We start from the raw sequence: 16,376 nt of genomic DNA, 5'->3' as shown, positions 1-16,376 counted from the left end.
CAGGAGTCACAACCAGAGTACCAACACCAGGAGTCACAACCAGAGTCCCAACACCAGGAGTCACAACCAGTACCAACACCAGGAGTCACAACCTGAGTCCCAACACCAGGAGTCACAACCAGTACCAACACCAGGAGTCACAACCAGTACCAACACCAGGAGTCACAACCAGAGTCCCAACACCAGGAGTCACAACCAGTACCAACACCAGGAGTCACAACCAGAGTCCCAACACCAGGAGTCACAACCAGAGTCCCAACACCAGGAGTCACAACCAGTACCAACACCAGGAGTCACAACCAGTACCAACATCAGGAGTCACAACCAGTACCAACACCAGGAGTCACAACCAGAGTCCCAACACCAGGAGTCACAACCAGAGTCCCAACACCAGGAATCACAACCAGAGTCCCAACACCAGGAGTCACAACCAGTACCAACACCAGGAGTCACAACCAGTACCAACACCAGGAGTTACAACCAGTACCAACCCCAGGAGTCACAACCAGAGTCCCAACACCAGGAGTCACAACCAGTACCAACACCAGGAGTCACAACCAGTCCCAACACCAGGAGTCACAACCAGAGTCCCAACACCAGGAGTCACAACCAAAGTCCCAACACCAGGAGTCACAACCAGAGTCCCAACACCAGGAGTCACAACCAGAGTCCCAACACCAGGAGTCACAACCAGAGTCCCAACACCAGGAGTCACAACCAGAGTCCCAACACCAGGAGTCACAACCAGAGTCCCAACACCAGGAGTCACAACCAGAGTCCCAACACCAGGAGTCACAACCAGAGTCCCAACACCAGGAGTCACAACCAGAGTCCCAACACCAGGAGTCACAACCAGAGTCCCAACACCAGGAGTCACAACCAGAGTCCCAACACTAGGAGTCACAACCAGAGTCCCAACACCAGGAGTCACAACCAGAGTCCCAACACCAGGAGTCACAACCAGTACCAACACCAGGAGTCACAACCAGTACCAACACCAGGAGTCACAACCAGTACCAACACCAGGAGTCACAACCAGAGTCCCAACACCAGGAGTCACAACCAGAGTCCCAACACCAGGAGTCACAAGTAGAGTCCCAACACCAGGAGTCACAACCAGAGTCCCAACACCAGGAGTCACAACCAGAGTCCCAACACCAGGAGTCACAACCAGAGTCCCAACACCAGGAGTCACAACCAGAGTCCCAACACCAGGAGTCACAACCAGAGTCCCAACACCAGGAGTCACAACCAGAGTCCCAACACTAGGAGTCACAACCAGAGTCCCAACACCAGGAGTCACAACCAGAGTCCCAACACCAGGAGTCACAACCAGTACCAACACCAGGAGTCACAACCAGTACCAACACCAGGAGTCACAACCAGTACCAACACCAGGAGTCACAACGAGTACCAACACCAGGAGTCACAACCAGTACCAACACCAGGAGTCACAACCAGTACCAACACCAGGAGTCACAACCAGTACCAACACCAGGAGTCACAACCAGTACCAACACCAGGAGTCACAACCAGTACCAACACCAGGAGTCACAACCAGAGTACCAACACCAGGAGTCACAACCAGTACCAACACCAGGAGTCACAACCAGTACCAACACCAGGAGTCACAACCAGTACCAACATCAGGAGTCACAACCAGTACCAACACCAGGAGTCACAACCAGTACCAACACCAGGAGTCACAACCAGTACCAACACCAGGAGTCACAACCAGTACCAACACCAGGAGTCACAACCAGTACCAACACCAGGAGTCACAACCAGAGTACCAACACCAGGAGTCACAACCAGTACCAACACCTGGAGTCACAACCAGTACCAACACCAGGAGTCACAACCAGTACCAACACCAGGAGTCACAACCAGTACCAACATCAGGAGTCACAACCAGTACCAACACCAGGAGTCACAACCAGTACCAACACCAGGAGTCACAACCAGTACCAACACCAGGAGTCACAACCAGTACCAACACCAGGAGTCACAACCAGTACCAACACCAGGAGTCACAACCTGTACCAACACCAGGAGTCACAACCAGTACCAACACCAGGAGTCACAACCAGTACTAACACCAGGAGTCACAACCAGTACCAACACCAGGAGTCACAACCAGTACCAACACCAGGAGTCACAACCAGTACCAACACCAGGAGTCACAACCAGTACCAACACCAGGAGTCACAACCAGTACCAACACCAGGAGTCACAACCAGTACCAACACCAGGAGTCACAACCAGTACCAACACCAGGAGTCACAACCAGTACCAACACCAGGAGTCACAACCAGTCCCAACACAAGGAGTCACAACCAGTACCAACCCCAGGAGTCACAACCAGTACCAACCCCAGGAGCCACAACCAGAGTACCAACACCAGGAGTCACACCAGTACCAACACCAGGAGTTACAACCAGTACCAACACCAGGAGTCACAACCAGTACCAACACCAGGAGTCACAACCAGTACCAACACCAGGAGTCACAACCAGTACCAACACCAGGAGTCACAACCAGTACCAACACCAGGAGTCACAACCAGTACCAACACCTGGAGTCACAACCAGTACCAACACCAGGAGTCACAACCAGACCAACACCTGGAGTCACAACCAGTACCAACACCAGGAGTCACAACCAGTACCAACACCAGGAGTCACAACCAGTACCAACACCAGGAGTCACAACCAGTACCAACATCAGGAGTCACAACCAGTACCAACACCAGGAGTCACAACCAGTACCAACACCAGGAGTCACAACCAGTCCCAACACCTGGAGTCACAACCAGTACCAACACCAGGAGTCACAACCAGTACCAACACCAGGAGTCACAACCAGTACCTACACCAGGAGTCACAACCAGTACCAACACCAGGAGTCACAACCAGTACCAACACCAGGAGTCACAACCAGAGTACCAACACCAGGAGTCACAACCAGTCCCAACACCAGGAGTCACAACCTGTACCAACACCAGGAGTCACAACCAGTACCAACACCAGGAGTCACAACCTGTACCAACACCAGGAGTCACAACCAGTACCAACACCAGGAGTCACAACCAGTACCAACACCAGGAGTCACAACCAGTACCAACACCAGGATTCACAACCAGTACCAACACCAGGAGTCACAACCAGTACCAACACCAGGAGTCACAACCAGTACCAACACCAGGAGTCACAACCAGTACCAACACCAGGAGTCACAACCAGTACCAACACCAGGAGTCACAACCTGTACCAACACCAGGAGTCACAACCAGTACCAACACCAGGAGTCACAACCAGTACCAACACCAGGAGTCACAACCAGTACCGACACCAGGAGTCACAACCAGTACCAACACCAGGAGTCACAACCAGTACCAACACCAGGAGTCACAACCAGTACCAACACCAGGAGTCACAACCAGTACCAACACCAGGAGTCACAACCAGAGTACCAACACCAGGAGTCACAACCAGTACCAACACCAGGAGTCACAACCAGTACCAACACCAGGAGTCACAACCAGAGTACCAACACCAGGAGTCACAACCAGTACCAACACCAGGAGTCACAACCAGTACCAACACCAGGAGTCACAACCAGAGTACCAACACCAGAAGTCACAACCTGTACCAACACCAGGAGTCACAACCAGAGTACCAACACCAGGAGTCACAACCAGTACCAACACCAGGAGTCACAACCAGTACCAACACCAGGAGTCACAACCAGTACCAACACCAGGAGTCACAACCAGTACCAACACCAGGAGTCACAACCAGTACCAACACCAGGAGTCACAACCAGAGTACCAACACCAGGAGTCACAACCAGTACCAACACCAGGAGTCACAAGCAGAGTACCAACACCAGGAGTCACAACCAGTACCAACACCAGGAGTCACAACCAGAGTACCAACACCAGGAGTCACAACCAGTACCAACACCAGGAGTCACAACCAGTATCAACACCAGGATTCACAACCAGTTCCAACACCAGGAGTCACAACCAGAGTACCAACACCAGGAGTCACAACCAGTACCAACACCAGGAGTCACAACCTGTACCAACACCAGGAGTCACAACCAGTCCCAACACCTGGAGTCACAACCAGTACCAACACCAGGAGTCACAACCAGTACCAACACCAGGAGTCACAACCAGTACCAACACCAGGAGTCACAACCAGTACCAACACCAGGAGTCACAACCAGTACCAACACAAGGAGTCACAACCAGTACCAACACCAGGAGTCACAACCTGTACCAACACCAGGAGTCACAACCAGTACCAACACTAGGAGTCACAACCAGTACCAACACCAGGAGTCACAACCAGTACCAACACAAGGAGTCACAACCAGTACCAACACCAGGAGTCACAACCTGTACCAACACCAGGAGTCACAACCAGTACCAACACCAGGAGTCACAACCAGTACCAACACCAGGAGTCACAACCAGTACCAACACCAGGAGTCACAACCAGTACCAACACCAGGAGTCACAACCAGTACGAACACCAGGAGTCACAACCAGTACCAACACCAGGAGTCACAACCAGTACCAATACAAGGAGTCACAACCAGTACCAACACCAGGAGTCACAACCAGTCCCAACACAAGGAGTCACAACCAGTACCAACCCCAGGAGTCACAACCAGTACCAACCCCAGGAGCCACAACCAGAGTACCAACACCAGGAGTCACAACCAGTACCAACACCAGGAGTTACAACCAGTACCAACACCAGGAGTCACAACCAGTACCAACACCAGGAGTCACAACCAGTACCAACACCAGGAGTCACAACCAATACCAACACCAGGAGTCACAACCAGTACCAACACCAGGAGTCACAACCAGTACCAACACCTGGAGTCACAACCAGTACCAACACCAGGAGTCACAACCAGTACCAACACCTGGAGTCACAACCAGTACCAACACCAGGAGTCACAACCAGTACCAACACCAGGAGTCACAACCAGTACCAACACCAGGAGTCACAACCAGTACCAACATCAGGAGTCACAACCAGTACCAACACCAGGAGTCACAACCAGTACCAACACCAGGAGTCACAACCAGTCCCAACACCTGGAGTCACAACCAGTACCAACACCAGGAGTCACAACCAGTACCAACACCAGGAGTCACAACCAGTACCTACACCAGGAGTCACAACCAGTACCAACACCAGGAGTCACAACCAGTACCAACACCAGGAGTCACAACCAGAGTACCAACACCAGGAGTCACAACCAGTCCCAACACCAGGAGTCACAACCTGTACCAACACCAGGAGTCACAACCAGTACCAACACCAGGAGTCACAACCTGTACCAACACCAGGAGTCACACCAACCAACCAGTACCAACACCAGGAGTCACAACCAGTACCAACACCAGGATTCACAACCAGTACCAACACCAGGAGTCACAACCAGTACCAACACCAGGAGTCACAACCAGTACCAACACCAGGAGTCACAACCAGTACCAACACCAGGAGTCACAACCAGTACCAACACCAGGAGTCACAACCTGTACCAACACCAGGAGTCACAACCAGTACCAACACCAGGAGTCACAACCAGTACCAACACCAGGAGTCACAACCAGTACCGACACCAGGAGTCACAACCAGTACCAACACCAGGAGTCAAAACCAGTACCAACACCAGGAGTCACAACCAGTACCAACACCAGGAGTCACAACCAGTACCAACACCAGTACCAGTACCAACCAGGAGTCAAAACCAGTACCAACACCAGGAGTCACAACCAGTACCAACACCAGGAGTCACAACCAGTACCAACACCAGGAGTCACAACCAGAGTACCAACACCAGGAGTCACAACCAGTACCAACACCAGGAGTCACAACCAGTACCAACACCAGGAGTCACAACCAGAGTACCAACACCAGGAGTCACAACCTGTAACAACACCAGGAGTCACAAACCAGAGTACCAACACCAGGAGTCACAACCAGTACCAACACCAAGAGTCACAACCAGTACCAACACCAGGAGTCACAACCAGAGTACCAACACCAGGAGTCACAACCAGTACCAACACCTGGAGTCACAACCAGTACCAACACCAGGAGTCACAACCAGAGTACCAACACCAGGAGTCACAACCAGTACCAACACCAGGAGTCACAAGCAGTACCAAGCACCAGGGAGGGTCACAACCAGTACCAAGCACCAGGAGTCACAAGCCAGGTACCACCAACTACCAGGGTCACAGCCAGTACCAACACCAGGAGTCACAGCCAGTATCAACAACCAGGATTCAACACCAGTTCCAACACAAGGAGTCACAACCAGGTACCAACACCAGGGTCACAAGCCAGTATCAACACCAGGATTCACAACCAGTTCCAACACAAGGAGTCACAACCAGTACCAACACCAGGAGTCCACAACCAGAGTCCCAACACCTTGGAGTCACAACCAGGTACCAAGCACCAGGAGTCTACAGCCAGTACCAGCACCAGGAGGGTCACAGCCAGTACCAAGCACCAGGAGTCTGGAACCAGGTACCAAGCACCAGGAGTCACAAGCCAGTGACCAAGCACCAGGGAGTCTGGCCTGTACCAACACCAGGAGTCACAAGCCAGTACCAAGCACCAGGAGTCACAACCGAGTACCAACACCAGGAGTCACAGCCAGAGTCCCACACCAGGGAGTCTACCAGCCCAACACCAGAAGTACACCAGAGTCCCAACACCAGGAGTCACCGAGTACCAACACCAGGACTCTGCCAGTACCACACCAGGAGTCACAGCCAGGTCCCAACCCAGGAGTCACAACCAGTACCAGCACCAGGAGTCACAACCAGAGTCCCAACACTAGGAGTCACCAGGAGTCCCAGCACCAGGAGTCACAACCAGGAGGTCCCAACACCAGGAGTCACAGCCAGTACCAACGCCAGGAGTCACAAGCCAGTACCAAGCACCAGGGTCCTGACCAGAGTCCCAAGCACCAGGAGTCACAACCAGTGCCAACACCAGGGTCACAGGCCAGAGTCCCAGCACTGGGAGTCTACTGGCCAGAGTCCCAGCCACCCGGAGTCTGCCAGAGTCCCAACACCAGGAGTCTGACAGTACCAGCACCAGGGTCCTGGAGTACCACACCAGTACAAGCCGGTACCAGCACCGTCACAACCAGTACCAAGCACCAGGAGTCACAACCAGTACCAGCACCAGGAGTCACAGCCAGTACCAACACCGGGAGGGTCACAAGCCAGTACCAAGCACCAGGAGTCACAACCAGTACCAACACCAGGAGTCACAAACCAGTACCAACACCAGGAGTCACAAGCCAGTACCAACACCAGGAGTCACAAGCCAGTACCAACACCAGAGTCACAACCAAGTACCAACACCAGGAAGTCTGAACCAAGTTACCAAGCACCAGGAGGGTCACAAGCCAGTACCAGCACCAGGAGGGTCACAGCCAGTTACCACCACACCGGGAGTCACAAGCAGTACCAACACCGAGTCTGGCCAGTACCAAGGCACCAGGAGTCACAGCCAGTACCAACACCAGGAGTCACAGTACCAGCACCAGGGTCACAACCAGGTACCCAGCACCAGAGTCAACAGCCAACACCAGGAGTCACAAGCCAGTACCAACACCAAGTCACAGCCAGTCACCAACACCAGGAGTCACAGCCAGTACCAAGCACCAGGAGTCACAACCAGTACCAAGCACCAGGAGTCACAAGCCAGTACCAACCACCAGGAGTCTGACCAGTACCACAGCACCAGGAGTCACAGCCAGGTACCAAGGCACCAGGAGTCACAGCCAGTACCAGCACCAGGAGTCACAACAGTACCAACACCTGGAGTCTACCAGTACCAAGCACCAGGAGTCACAGCCAGTACCAGCACCAGGAGTCTAGCCAGTACCAACACCAGGGGTCACAACCAGTACCTAACCAACACCAGGAGTCACAGCCAGTCCAACACCACCAGTCACAAGGCCAGTACCAGCACCAGGTCACAACCAGTACCAACACCAGGAGTCACAACAAGTACCAACACCAGGAGTCACAACAAGTACCAACACCAGGAGTCACAAGCCAGTACCAACAAGCCCCAGGAGTCACAACCCAGTACCAAGCACCAGAGTCACAACCAGTACCAGCACCAGGGTCACAAGGCCAGTACCAACACCAGGAGTCTACAAACCTAGTACCAAGCACCAGGAGTCACAGCCAGTACCAAGCACCGGAGGTCATGAAGCAGTACCAACACCAGGAGTCACAACCAGTACCAACACCAGGAGTCACAAGCCAGTACCAAGCACCAGGAGTCACAGCCAGTACCAAGCACAGGGGTCTGACAGTACCAGCACCGGGAGGTCTCAACCAGTACCAAGCACCAGTCACAACCAGGTACCAAGCACCAGGAGGGTCTACAACCAGTACCAAGCACCAGGAGTCACAGCCAGTACCAACGACCAGGAGTCACAACCAGTACCAACACAGGAGGGTCACAAGCCAGTACCAACACCAGGAGTTCTACAACCAGTACCAAGCACCAGGAGTCACAACCAGTACCAACACCAGTCACAAGCCAGTACCAACACCAGGAGTCTAACCAGTACCAACAGCCAGGAGTGCAACAGTACCAGCACCAGTCACAGCCAGTACCAACACCAGGGAGTCACAACCAATACCAACACCAGTCACAACCAAGTACCAACACCAGGAGTCACAACCAGTACCAGCACCAGGAGTCACAGCCAGTAACCAAGCACCAGTCACAGGCCAGTAACACCAGGGTCACAACCAGTACCAGCACCAGGAAGTCACAGCCAGGTACCAACACAGGTCACAGCCAGTACCAACACCAGGAGGGTCACAACCAGGTACCAACACCAGGAGTCACAACCAGTACCAACACCAGGAGTCTAACCAGTTACCAACACCAGGTACCATTGAACACCACCAGGGTCACAACCAGTACCAACACCAGGAGTCACAGCCAGTACCAACACCAGGAGTCTAGGCCAGTACCAGCACCAGGAGTCACTAACCAGTACCTAACACCAGGAGGGTCACAGCCAGTACCAGCACCAGGGTCACAGCCAGTACCAACGACAGGAGTCACAACCAGTACCAGCACCAGGAGTCACAGCCAGTACCAACACCAGGAGTCACAAGCCAGTACCAAGCACCAGGAGTCACAAGCCAGTACCAAGCACCAGGAGGGTCTGGCCTGTACCAAGCACCAGGAGTCACAGCCAGTACCACACCAGGAGTCACAACCAGTACCAACACCAGGAGTCACAAGCCAGTACCAACACCAGGAGTCACAACCAGTACCAACACCAGGAGTCACAACAGTCCTTTTACCAGTCACATTTATTTGGAGTGTACCAATCAACCAGGGTCACAAGCCGGAGATACCAACACCCGGGGATCACAGGCCAGTACCAGGGCACCGGGTCTAGAGTACCAAGCACCAGGGTCAGCCAGTACCAACACCAGGAGTCACAACCAATACCAACACCGTACAACCACCACCGGAGTCACAGCCAGTACCAACACCAGGGTCTGGCCTGTGCCAACACCAGGAGTCACAAGCCAGTACCACCAGGGTCAGCCAGTACCAACACCAGTCACAACCAGGTACCAACACAGGTCACAACCAGTACCAACACCAGGAGTCACAACCAGTACCAACACCAGTCACAGGCCAGTACCAACACCAGGAGTCACAGCCAGTACCAACACCAGGAGTCACAGCCAGTACCAAGCACCAGGAGTCACAAGCCAGTACCAGCACCAGGAGTCTGGCCGGAGTGCCAACCACCACCAGGGTCACACCAGTACCAACACCAGGGTCACAGCCAGTACCAGCACCAGGGTCACAACCAGTACCAACACCAGGGAATCCACAACCAGGTACCAAGCACCAGGAGTCACAACCAGTACCAAGCACCAGGAGTCACAGCCAGAGTCCCAGCAACCAGGAGTCACCAGGCCAGTACCAACACCAGAGTCACAGCCAGAGTCCCAGCACCTGGGAAGGGTCACCAGCCAGTAGTCCACAACCAGTCCAACACAGAGTCCCACACCAGGAGTCCCACAACCAGTGCCAAGGCACCAGGAGTCACAAGCCAGTACCAACACCAGGAGTCTGGCCAGTACCAACATCCCGGGAGTCACAGCCAGTACCAGCACCAGGGTCTGGCCAGTACCAACAACCAGGGGTCACAGCCAGGCCAACCAGCCAGGAAGTCACAAGCCAGTACCAGCACCAGGAGTCACAGCCAGTACCAACACCGGGAGTCACAAGCCAGTACCAGCACCAGGAGTCTGGCCAGTACCAAGCACCCAGGAGTCACAACCAGTACCAACACCAGGAGTCACAACTAGTACCAGCACCAGGAGTCACAACCAGGTACCAGCACCAGGGTCACAACCAGTACCAACACCAGGAGTCTGACCAGTACCAGCACCAGGGGAGTCACCAAGCCAGGTCCAGGGTCGACCAGGTGCACCAGGGTCCAACCACCCGGGAGTCACCAGCCAGGTCCAACACTGGAGTCAGCACCAGAGTCCCAACACCGGAGTCCAGCACAGTCCCAACAACCAGGAGTCACAACCAGTACCAACACCAGGAGTCTGCAGCCAGTCCAACATCCAGTCACAGCAGTACCAACACCAGGAGTCACAAGGCCAGTACCAACACCGGAGTCACAGGCCAGTACCAACACCAGGAGTCACAACCGGTACCAACACAGGAGTCACAAGCCAGTACCAGCACCAGGAGTCACCACCGTACCAGCACCGGAGTCACAAGCCAGTACCAACACCAGGAGTCACAACCAGTACCAACAGGAGTCACAAGCCAAGTTGCAACACCAGGAGTCACAGCCAGTGACCAGCACCAGGAGTCACAACCAGTGCCAACACCAGGAGTCACAGCCAGTACCAACACCAGGGTCAGGCCAGTACCAGCACCAGTCACAGCCAGTACCAACACCAGGGAGTCACAAGCCAGTACCAAGCACCAGGAGTCTGACCAGTACCAACACCAGGAGTCACAACCAGTACCAGCACCCAGGAGTCTCACCAGAGTCCCAACACCAGGAGTCACAGCCAGTACCAGCACCAGGAGTCTGACCAGAGTCCCAACACTAGGAGTCACAACCAGAGTCCCAGCACCAGGAGTCTGGACAACCAGGTCCCAACACCGGGAGTCACAAGCCAGTACCAACACCAGGAGTCACAACCAGTACCAAGCATCCAGGAGTCACAAGCCAGTACCAACACCAGGAGGGTCGCAACCAGTACCAGCACCAGGAGTCACAGCCAGTACCAGCACCAGGAGTCACAACCAGTACCAGCACCAGGAGTCTGCAAGCCAGTACCAACTTACCAGGAGTCTGCAGGTACCAAGCACCAGGGTCACAGCCATTCCAACACCAGGAGTCACAGCCAGTACCAGCACCAGTCACAAGCCAGAGTACCAGCACCAGGAGTCACAACCAGTACCAACACCAGGAGTCACAGCCAGTACCAACACCAGGAGTCACAGCCAGTACCAGCACCAGGATCACAAGCACCAGTCACAACAGAGTCCCAGCACCAGGAGTCACAAGCACAGTCCAACACCAGGGAGTCACAACCAGGTACCAAGCACCCAGGAGTCACAGCCAGTACCAAGCATCCAGGAGTCACAGCCAGTACCAGCACCAGGAGTACACAGCTAGTACCAGCACCAGGAGTCACCAACCAGTACCAACACCAGGAGTCACAACCAGTACCACACCAGTCTACCAGTACCAAGCACCAGGAGTCACAACCAGTCCAACCAACCACCGAGTCACAACCAGGTACCAACACCAGGAGTCACAGCCGGATACCAACCACAGGAGTCACAACCAGTACCAGCACCAGGGTCACAACCAGTACCAACACCAGGGTCACAGCCAGTACCAAGCACCAGTCACAAGCCAGGTACCAAGCATCCAGGAGTCACAAGGCCAGTACCAGCACCAGGAGTCACAAGCCAGTACCAACACCAGGAGTCACAGCCAGTACCAACACCAGGAGTCACCAACCAGTACCAACACCTAGTCGCAACCAGTACCAACACCAGGAATTCACAACCAGTCCACCAAGCACCAGGAGTCACAACCAGAGGTCCCAAGCACCAGGGTCACAACCAGTACCAACACCAGGAGTCACAAGGCCAGGTCCCAAGCACTGGGAGTCAGGCAGAGTCCCAACACCAGGGTCTAACCACCAGTCCCAACACCGGAGTCTGACCAGTGCCAACAGCCAAGGGTCACAACCAGTACCAACATCAGGAGTCACAACCAGTACCAACACCAGGAGTCACAACCAGTACCAAGCACCAGGAGTCACAACCAGTACCAACACCCAGGACAACTGGTACCAGCACCAGGAGTCTGGCAGTACCAGCACCAGGGAGTCCCACAACCAGTACCAACACCAGGAGTCACAACCAGGTACCAACACCGAGGGTCCACAAGCCAGGTACCAACACCAGGAGTCACAAACCGGGTACCAACACCAGGGTCACAACCAGTACCAAGGCACCAGGAGTCACAACCAGTACCAACACCAGGAGTCACAACCGAGTCCCAACACCAGGAGTCACAACCAGTACAAACACCAGGAGTCACAGGCCAGGTCCCAGCACTGGAGGGGTCCACACCAGGTCCCAGCACCAGTCTAACCAGCCAGTCCCAACTTAACAGGAGTCTGCCAGTACCAACACCAGGGAGTCACAACCAGTACCAACATCAGGAGTCACAGCCAGTACCAACACCAGGAGTCACAACCGGAGTACCAACACCGGAGTCACAGCCAGGTACCAACACCAGGAGTCTGACCAAGTACCAGCACCAGAGTCACAAGGCCAGTACCAACACCAGGGTCACAGCCAGTACCAGCACCAGGAGTCACAAGCCAGTACCAACATCAGGGTCACAGCCAGTACCAACACCAGTCACCAACCGTACCACCGGAGTCACAGCCAGTACCAACACCAGGAGTCTAGGCCAGTACCAGCACCAGGGAGTCACACCAGTACCAACACCAGGAGTCACAACCAGTACCAACACCAGGAGTCACAGGCCGAGGTCCCAACACCCGGGGTCACAAGCCAGTACCAACACCAGGAGTCACAAGCCAGAGTCCCAGCACTGGGAGGGGTCACAGCCAGGTCCCAACTTTTAGGAGTCACAAAGAGTCCCAACACCAGGGAGTCACAAGCCAGTACCAAGCACCAGGAGTCACAACCAGTACCAAGCATCAAGGAGTCACAAGCCAGTACCAAGCACCAGGGTCACAAGCCAGTACCAACACCAGGAGTCACAAGCCAGTACCAACACCAGGAGTCACAACCAGTACCAACACCAGGAGTCACAACCAGTACCAACACCAGGAGTCACAACCAGTACCAACATCAGGAGTCACAACCAGTACCAACACCAGGAGTCACAAACAGTACCAACACCAGGAGTCACAACCAGTACCAACACCAGGAGTCACAACCAGTACCAACACCAGGAGTCACAACCAGTACCAACACTAAACTCTTGTACTTAGCGGCACTCACTGTGTAGACTGACACATGAACAGTAACCCAAGATAATGTAGACCGACCCAAGATAATGTAGACCGACCCAAGATAATGTAGACCGACCCAAGATAATGTAGACTGACCCAAGATAATGTAGACCGACCCAAGATAATGTAGACCGACCCAAGATAATGTAGACCGACCCAAGATAATGTAGACTGACCCAAGATAATGTAGACCGACCCAAGATAATGTACACCGACCCAAGATAATGTAGACCGACCCAAGATAATGTAGACCGACCCAAGATAATGAAGACCGACCCAAGATAATGTAGACCGACCCAAGATAATGTAGACCGACCCAAGATAATGTAGACCGACCCAAGATAATGTAGACTGACCCAAGATAATGTAGACCGACCCAAGATAATGTAGACCGACCCAAGATAATGTAGAATACGACCCAAGATAATGTAGACCGACCCAAGATAATGTAAACCAGGCCCAAGATAATGTAGACTGACCCAAGATAATGTAGACCGACCCAAGATAATGTAGACCGGACCCAAGATAATGTAGACTGGACCCAAGATAATGTAGACTGACCCAAGATAATGTAGACTGGAACCCAAGATAATGTAGACTGACCCAAGATAAGTGTAGACTGGACCCAAGATAATGTAAAGATAATGTAGACAGACCCAAGATAATATAGACCGACCCAAGATAATGTAGACTGACCCAAGATAATGTAGACCGACCCAAGATAATGTAGACTGACCCAAGATAATGTAGACTGACCTAATATGATACACATACAATATAATGGAGACTTCCAGTGTGTATAACAAGTATGTACATGCGTGCATGTACATGTGCGTGTGTACCAGAGTGAGCACCTGACAAGAATGCCGCACCAGAGGTCACCTGGACGACCTTCTACAACTCCTGGTTGGTAAGACACATAGACAACATCTAGGCAACTTCATTCCGAATTTTTTCGCCGTCACAGCAGGCTTTTTCAGTCGATTACTCCTGCTTGAATTTCGCTCTCTAGTCAACACACGAACCATTATTACCATTATCCCTCATCTCCTCAAATGGCGTAAATAAAAACGGATTTACAATCTGGTATTTAAGGAAGATACCGAAGGTACAACAATCGGCCTTTTTTTCTGGTAATCTCTGGAGGAAAGGTCAAAGACAAGGAAGATAAAAGGCAGGAAAAAACGTGAGCTGACATTTATTGTATTTGTTGAAACTATTTGGAACAAGGTCGAGAATATTTCTGTACACTTTGACTGCCACCTGAAATTATAAGTTATAAAATAATTATGTGATTTAAGCTGGGGGACAGACTTTGTATTTACATCATCCCGTTTTCTATGATTCCGGTTTCTATGATCACCTTTTCTTTGGTTCCCGTTTCTTTAGTTCCCCGTTTCTCAGGTCCCCTGTTTCTCTATTTCCCCTTTTCTCAAGTTCCCTGTTTCTCTGGTTCCCCGTTTTTCTAGTTCCCCGTTTCTCTGGTTCCACGTTTTTCTAGTTCCCTATTTTCTTTGCTTCCCCATTTTCTTTGGTCTGAGCTGAGCTGACATCTCTGCAACACAATTGTCATCAAAGATATGTTAAGCTATACCGTGAATTAAGGACAGATCCTGGACTTCACCTTACGAAAAAAGCAAATGCCATAGTAATTATTGATAAGTTAGAATATAGGGAAACACGAACATGCTATTAGGAGACCGGGAAACTTGCGCGTCTCTTAAGCATTTACTAACCTCATCAAATGTTAAAAAAAACACTATAAAAACCGAGTTTTGCTTTTAAAACGTGTTCTCTGCACACTGTGTTTCCTCAGTTGAATGTAGAGGTGACTAAAATATACCCTCAGTCCCTGTAGTACATCAGTCCCTGTGGTCTTTCAGTCCCTGTAATCCGTCAGATGCTGACTTCCATAGCACCAATCACTGGAGTAGAGGCTACTGGATGCCGCTGTATATAGTGGAGCAGGAATGAGGTGCGGCAGTGACGGTGTCGCAGGATACTTGTCTGACACCACCACTATGGTACTTAATACAGAAGACAGGCACCTAATGTCGGTACCTGACCAGCCGGGCTGTAAATCCTACAACGGTTTACATGCGGCCAGAAGTAGCAGCCTGATTGATCAGGCTCTGATCCACCATAAGGCCTGGTCGTGGACCGAGCCGAGGGGGCGCTGACCCCCGAAACACCCTCCAGATATACTCCGGGTAACAAGCTATTGGTATGTTCCTGAGCGTTAGAAGAGTTGAACCTGATAAGGACCTACCTAGGAAGGGTGAGTTGGCCTGCTAGTGGGCCCTGCCTCCTGTGGTAACATCTCCAACTACCCCACCTCACCTCTACTTCAGTGATGAAGACTAGAACTGCACAACTTGTGTCAACACTGCGGGACTGAACACCTCAGAGTCTCCACTTCACCTGTCTCCTCTACACTCGTCGCCTCCGCACTGGACTCAAGAAGCCTGCTGAGCAGACGAAGCGTTTGGTCAATAAAACACCCAAGTGTCGCACCTCTGACTTATCCATCAACCTGCCAGTATTGTGCATAATCTATAATATTCACTTTCTTATTTATTTTTGTTCCTGACAGGATAACATGACCCATCATGTCTGTCTAATACATCATGTCTAACACATCATGTCTGTCTAATACATGTCTAATATATCATGTCTGTTTAATACATCATGTCTGTCTAATACATCATGTCGCTATTATTCAGTTTCC

At 52.5% G+C, this 16,376-nt stretch overlaps 1 long non-coding RNA gene across 1 annotated transcript in view; it reads right to left on the bottom strand.

The window, feature by feature from the left end:
* The window catches only part of LOC138853924 (uncharacterized), a 217,418-nt gene extending 201,301 nt beyond the window's left edge, over positions 1-16,117 (bottom strand). The window contains exon 1 of the long non-coding RNA XR_011393115.1: positions 15,989-16,117. This is a non-coding gene — a long non-coding RNA (uncharacterized lncRNA). The remainder of the gene's footprint in view (positions 1-15,988) is intronic.
* Positions 16,118-16,376: the final 259 nt, after the last annotated feature.

This window comes from Cherax quadricarinatus, chromosome 43 (assembly GCF_038502225.1).
Source record: "Cherax quadricarinatus isolate ZL_2023a chromosome 43, ASM3850222v1, whole genome shotgun sequence".
NCBI classification, from domain to species: domain Eukaryota; kingdom Metazoa; phylum Arthropoda; class Malacostraca; order Decapoda; family Parastacidae; genus Cherax; species Cherax quadricarinatus.
The sequence above is the reverse complement of the archived record's forward strand: the minus strand, read 5'-3'. Positions and strand labels throughout refer to the sequence as shown.